Below are 7,243 nucleotides of genomic sequence, written 5' to 3' on the forward strand. Positions count from 1 at the left end.
AAGGCTAATACCAATTTGGAAAAAAAAAAAAAAATTGGTTAGCAATGGCCAATATCTACAGCCGATTTTTGAGGTCGAAATTTAAGACTGTTTTTTTTTTTTTTTTTTAAAGCACATTGACCATAAAATACAATTGAAACACTCAGATAATTATGATTTTAAAATTCTAATTAATTATAAATTAAATTATTAATACACGTACACATAGTACTCTTAACATTTATTGAACTTCAAGTGCTGCCCACACAGGTGCCAGATCAAATATGATATAACATTTTTACTACTGATCAAATATCGGCTTTCAAAAAAAAAAATGCAGGCCAATGGCTGATACTGAAAAAAATCAATATATCGGCCAAATATATCGGTCTACCTCTAATACAGGGTGTCAAAATCTGTTTAGTCCCGGTTCCACATTCAACCCAATTCTATGCAAAGTGCATCAGATCCATAAAATACTATCATAATAACCAATAAATAATGACAACCCCAAATCTTCCTCTGTATTTTAGTGTAAAAAAATGTCAAATTCCATGAAAATGTTTAGATTTACAAACTATCCTTTTACAAAAAATGTGAATACAATGAGCAAATATGAACAACCTGAAACATCTAATGAAAATTGAGTGCAATTTGACCAATATTCTTCCTGTTATTAAATGTTTGGTGTATTTGTAGATCCACTGTGATCTGTACATTGTAATGTACATGTGTAAATGATAAACAAAGGCAGGATATCGGTAAAATTGCACTTATTTTTCTATAAAAAAAATCCAGGCTGTTCAAGTTATTCACATTTTTGAGAAAGCTTTGCACATTTTCATAATTTAATTTTACTTTTTTATACAAGAACATACAGGAAAATTTGGAGTTGACGATATTTAAGAAAAGAAAAATGAGTGCAATTTGAACAATATTCTGCCTCAATTTTACTTTAGATCATATTGATCTGTATGTGGAACCTGAACTAAAATGATTTTAACACAACTGATTGTTAATATCTCATCCCACGAGCCAGATTGGACTTTTCGTTGGGCCAGTTTTGGCCCACGGGCTGTATGTTTGACACCCCTGCATTAGATAATCTGCTCAAACATGCTTGGATCAGTTAATACATTTCAAGAATCACATGTTAATAAGGAGTAAGCCATAACTGAGAGTCTGTGTATAATTTGTGCTCTGATCAACACGTCGTATTGTCTATTCATCTGTTTCAAATGGATCAATAGCACCGTGGAAATGATGTGGCTCCATTCACATGCAAATTCTCTCAGTGTGCAGCTGTTCCGGTGGGTTCTGGATCTGGATTTCCTCTTCTGTCACAGTCTGAGTGCATTTGGAGGGTGTTTTTTTTTTTTTTTGAGGTTCAGACGGAGGCTAATCCAGCTGTGATCCGTCATGTCGGGGTGAACCGAGAGTCAGCGCTGACGTCACAACCCTACTCATTACCATTTTAATTAGAGACCAGGGAGGAAGACTTAATTATGCAATCCACCACTCTGTAAATGCTAAATGGAAGCTTCAAAGCTGAAATCTGTGACTTTTATAACCAGAGAATTAACCCATAAAGACCTAAACATCCACCATCGACCCACAACCATCTACTGATCTAAACAGTTTAAGACCCGTTGATCCACTAATCCTATTAATACGTATAAATAATTGGTGTAAAATGCAGGTTTACCTCAATCATTCGTAGGATAAACCCAAAAACCTTGAAATGTGGCATAAAAGTGAACAAATACTTGTAAAGTGAGGAGAAAATGAGCAAAATACATGAAAAATATGAAGAATTCATTGTTTTAATAACATCCATAACCCTGCACTTATTCTGTTAACCCTCAAAAACCAAAACCATCTACTAATCTAAACTGTTTAATACCGGGTGATCTACTAACCTTATCAATACATGTAAATAATTGGTGTAAAATGCAGTTTGTCGTCTTTCTTGATCATCAGATATGACCCATTTGGACATTCAGAGGCTCCGTAGTTACCATGGAAACACCGTCATCTTCTACAACATTGATTCACCAGTAAAATTCATGGACTTTAACAAATGACAGTGGATGGAGACACTTGTTTTTATGTTCAGATAATAATATGTTTTCATGAAAATTTCAATTTTTCTTGTGATTTACATGTAATTGAACGTTTAGTGAAGTCATATTCTAAACAACTCTCACAAAGAAAAGTGATTTAGTGGCTTTTACAGATTCTATCAATGTAAAATCACATCCTCCTTCCATATAAACTGGGTTTTTTTTGTTTTGTTTCAGAGTAAAAGGAACCTTATTGTTTTTATTGCACAAAAGCAACTATGTCAAAAGTAAATTTAATAGCACTGTTGTTGCAACTCTTGAAGAACATGGAAACACCGTCATCTTCTACAACATTGATTCACCAGTAAAACCCATGGAGTTGAATCAATGACAGTGGATGGACACACTGGGTTTATGCTCCGTTAATGATAGATTTGAATGAAAATGTCATTTTTCTTCAGTTTTCTCTGTTTTGATATAATAACCTTTGAATTTTCTCTGAGCGTTTATGAACATCTACATGAAAATACCTGATTTTGACTTAAAAATCCAAAATTCAGAGGATAATATTAAAAGAAAGGGTGATAAATCAAAGAGAAAAAGGTTAAATTCATTTTGAAATCACTACAACGGGGTTAAAAATAAAGTATGATAGATAGATAGATAGATAGATAGATAGATAGATAGATAGATAGATAGATAGATAGATAGATAGATAGATAGATAGATAGATAGATAGATAGATAGATAGATAGATAGATAGATAGATAGATAGATAGATAGATAGTGTTAGCTCCACCCTCATGTCCAAATATGGTCACTTTTGGCACCAAAAAATAGATGTTTTAACCACCTTTAATTCTCATTCCATTTTTTTTTTTTTTAAGAGAAAAAATGAACACATACTGAAAACATAAAAAAAGAATTCTTTGCGCTAACAGCAGACAGAAATGTAAATAGAATAGAATAGAATAGAATAGATGTTTGTCACTGTTACAGGAGCAATGAACATCAATTTAACAGCAGATAAAAAACAAACACATATGAGTTTGTGGTTCACGATTGGAATATCCAGTATACACTAAGTGATAACCAAACTGATGGTCTCCCAGTCGCAGCAGCATTTGCAGGTGGACTGGAATGAGACCAGTTTACTCACATGTGTTTGTGTGTGTAGGCGGTACAGAAGCTCTGATTCTCCTTCGATTCTTCAGCTGTCAAAGCCAATTATTTCACATGCGGCACACACACATATTTACATGCAGATGCTGGGCTAAATCCGATTGGACTGGAAAGAATAAAACCTCCTACGATACTGCAAGAATTATTAGATTTATGCTCTAAAATCTGCAGGTCAGTATAAAAACAGGGGAACAACTGGTTTGAAGTGGTTTTATATATTAAACACATTTTAGTTCAGGTTCCACATACAACTCAACATGATTTTAAGTGGGCCGGGCCAGTAAAATAATAACACAATAACCCATAAATAACAATTTTGTACACATTTTTTCACTGTTTTAGTAGGGAAAAAAGAAAAATAAAAGAAGAATGTATGAAAAATTACTTGATGAAAATATGAATAACCTGAACATCCATGTACAACTTGAAATTTCTTAAGAAAAATAAGAGCAATTTAAACAATATTAGTGTCGCAGCTTATTATTAACACAACATACAGATTGCAGTGGATCTACAAATACACAAAACATTTAATAACAGGCAGAATATTCCACGTATTTTTCCCAGGACATTTCAGGTTGTTAATATTTGTTCAGTTTAAAGGATAGTGTGTAAATATTTTCATTACATTTTTTTTTTTTTTTTTTTACATTAATCCAAGGAAAATACTATGAGTTGCAAAATATGGTTAAAATTACACTTACTTCTCCTTAGACTTTTCAGGTTGTTTGTGGTTGTTTAGAAAATTGTTATTATTGTGTTAAAATCGACAAAAACTTGAGAAACATGAACAGGAATAAACCAAAAAGTGTAATAAAAATGAACAAAATGAACAATAACAAGAATGAAACACCTACAAATATTCGAGAAACATCAACAAAATGAACAGAAATAAATAAAAATTAAAATAAACAAGAACCAAAACAAAAAATGCACAACAATGATAGACAAAAACAAAATAATGTTAAAATTCCACTTACTTCTCTTAAGACATTTCAGGTTGTCCATATTTGTTCAGGTTATTCTTTTTTTTTTGCCAAAGAATAGTTGGTAAATGTAAATATTTTCATGTCATTTTACTGTTTCTGCACTAAAACAAAGAATAGTTTATTGTTATTATGTTATTATTTTACTTTAGGTCATATTGGTCTGTATGTGGAACCTGAACTAAAATGAGTCCCACGGGCCGGATTTGACCCTTTGGTGGTCCACTTTTGGCCCTCAGGCCGTATGTTTGACCCCCCTATGTACAGTGTATATTCTAATTCCTATATATACTGTTTATGGGAAAAAGGTGGGAAAACTTAAGGGTAAATTTGAAGGCAAGCGGCTGCGCATTTATAACTTTAATAACAGCTGTGTAGTGGAGCGTGTCATTAACATGTTAAATTACACATTACACCGTTCACCTCTGTAATCCAGAGGGCGGGACCCCCTCTAACGGGACTCTCCCAAGGGATTCTGGGAGACACTAAAAACAGCCCGACTCCAGCTCATAAACGTACATTAATTATTTGTGCTGTGAGGGTTTGTCTCGTGTCTACTTCCACGTCTATCTGTGTATTTTTTTCTTTTCTTTTCACGCTGTATATTTGAACACTAATAGGTGAAGTGTGTTCCCCTGATTTCCACATAACTGAATGAAACATGAAACAATATCGAAACTAGCCCCCCAAAGAATTCAATCCCTCCCCTTGGATGAATTTGTGAAAAGCAAAAATGACAAGATATTAACTATCAGGGATGTTAAAATAATTTTTGTAGCAGATATATATTGTATAGTATATAGACCAAGAGGATCTAAAGTGAAATACTATCATAATGACATGTAAATAATGACAACTACAATTTTTTTCTCTTTATTTTAATGTGAAAAATTGCAAGAGTAAAATCAGAACTTGTTCTTTCTTTTCTGTACATTCAGGTCATTATTTTGTTGATTTTTGTAGGTTTTATGTAATTTTTGTTTCTTTCTGTTCATTTTGTTGATGTTTCTCAAATATTTGTACATGTTTTATTCTTGTTATTGTTCATTTTGTTCATATTTGTTCATTTTTTAAAAATAATTTTTGTTTATTTATGTTCATGTTTCTCAATTTTTTGTCCATTTTTAACATTATAATAATTATCTAAACAACAATGAACAACCTGAAATGTCTCAAGAAAAGTGTAATTTTAACATCATTTTGTTTATCTGTCAAATTTGTGTTCATTTTTGTGCATGTTTTGTTCTTGTTTATTTTGATCATTTTTGTTTATTTTTGTTCATTTTTCGATGCTTCTAAAATATTTGTACATCTTTTGTTCTTGTTGTTAATTTTGTTCATATTTGTTCATTTCTTACAATAATTTGTGGTTTATTTCTGTCCATGTTTCTCACATTTTTGTCCATTTTTAACATAATAATAATAATAATAATAATAATAATAATAATAATAATAATAATAATAATTTAAAGAACCACTAACAACCTGAAATGTCTTCTGAGAGGTAAGTGTAACTTGACCAATATTCTGCCTGTTATTAAATGTTTGTTGTAGTTATTGATCCACTGTGATTTGTAAGTTGTGTTTATAATAATCAGAGACATAATATTGGTGAAATTTCTCTTATTTTTCCTCTGAAGTTTTCAGGTTGTTTGGGTTATTTACATTTTCATGATGTAATTTTACTTTTTTCACACTGATAGAGTCACAGAGAGTCTTTCAGAGTGATTCCTTTGCTTCTCTTTTAACTGCTGAAACTTTTTTCCACCGTTTGGACACAGTCGGAGCTCCGGTAGCCTCAGGGGGTGTGTCTATAATTTAGAACTGTGACCTTTGACCTTCTCTCCTGCTTCTTAAGCTGTAAATCTCCATCTCTTTGATTTGTGTAAATAAGCGCCAGAGACACGAGATGACTCTGTTTGATATGTGTTCAACTCAAACCATCCACAGTTTTTGCAGGGCATGTGATTTGATTTCACAGCCGCAGGCAAAAAATAACTAGGACACAATGAAAAAACCCTCAGACTACTCACCTTGAGCCATGTTTTGTTGTCCTTAAAAGCTTTTCAGACCAGGTATAATAAGAAACACAATCTGCTGAGAAAAGGGGGAACAGATTACGTTTGACCTGTAACTGAAGCTGAGTCAATAAACTTGCAGCAGATCTAACAGGGACGGCGTTCACGCTGCTGTTGCGGCAGCAGTTTCCCACACTCACCTCATACTGGTTTATCAACAACACTGCAACTCTGGACCACCTTTGGTAAACGAACACCAGGATCAGGTTTCAGAAGCTGGTTCCAGGTTTGCACACATTCAGAGGGTCAACATTAAGTTTGTTGGTCAGCGTGGGGATTTGATTCAAAAGAATTCAGCAAATCGAGACGATAGAACAGAAGTAGGGAAGGAAACTGACCGTGAACCTCCAGGACTGAGGTGTGTCAAAGGCTACGTTCACACTGTTGGTAAAACTGACCCGAATCTGACTTTTGTGCCTCTATGTGACCTGCTATAACAGTCTGAACAGGACAGATCTGAGTTATGGCCATGTTCACACTGCAGGTCTGAATGGCCGATTCCAAATTTTTTTGGCGAAATTGGATTACTTTGCATGGTTGTTCATGTTATAATGTAAATGCGATGCTATCAGACTCGTGTGTGAATAGTGTACAGTCATGAAGTGAAGTCATATGCATCAGAATTCTGTTGCATTTCAGTGACGTAAAATGCGACATGACCGTTCAGACTGAAGTCACGTTGCCAAACATTAGCTATGTATCCAATTTAGGACCAGATATGAAAGGCTACGTTCACACCGTAGGTAAAAAATGCCCTGAATCTGACTTTTATGCCCATATTTGACCCATTATGACAGTCTGAACTGCACAAATCTGAATTTTGGCCACATTCACACCACAGGTCTAAATTGTCAGTTCCATTTTTTTGGACAAAAATCGTATTTTTTTGTGTGTAGTTGTTTGTGTTATAATGTAAATGCAATGCAGACTCATGTGTGGACAGTCTGCGGTCCTG

This window comes from Sphaeramia orbicularis, chromosome 2 (assembly GCF_902148855.1).
Source record: "Sphaeramia orbicularis chromosome 2, fSphaOr1.1, whole genome shotgun sequence".
Classification (NCBI taxonomy): domain Eukaryota; kingdom Metazoa; phylum Chordata; class Actinopteri; order Kurtiformes; family Apogonidae; genus Sphaeramia; species Sphaeramia orbicularis.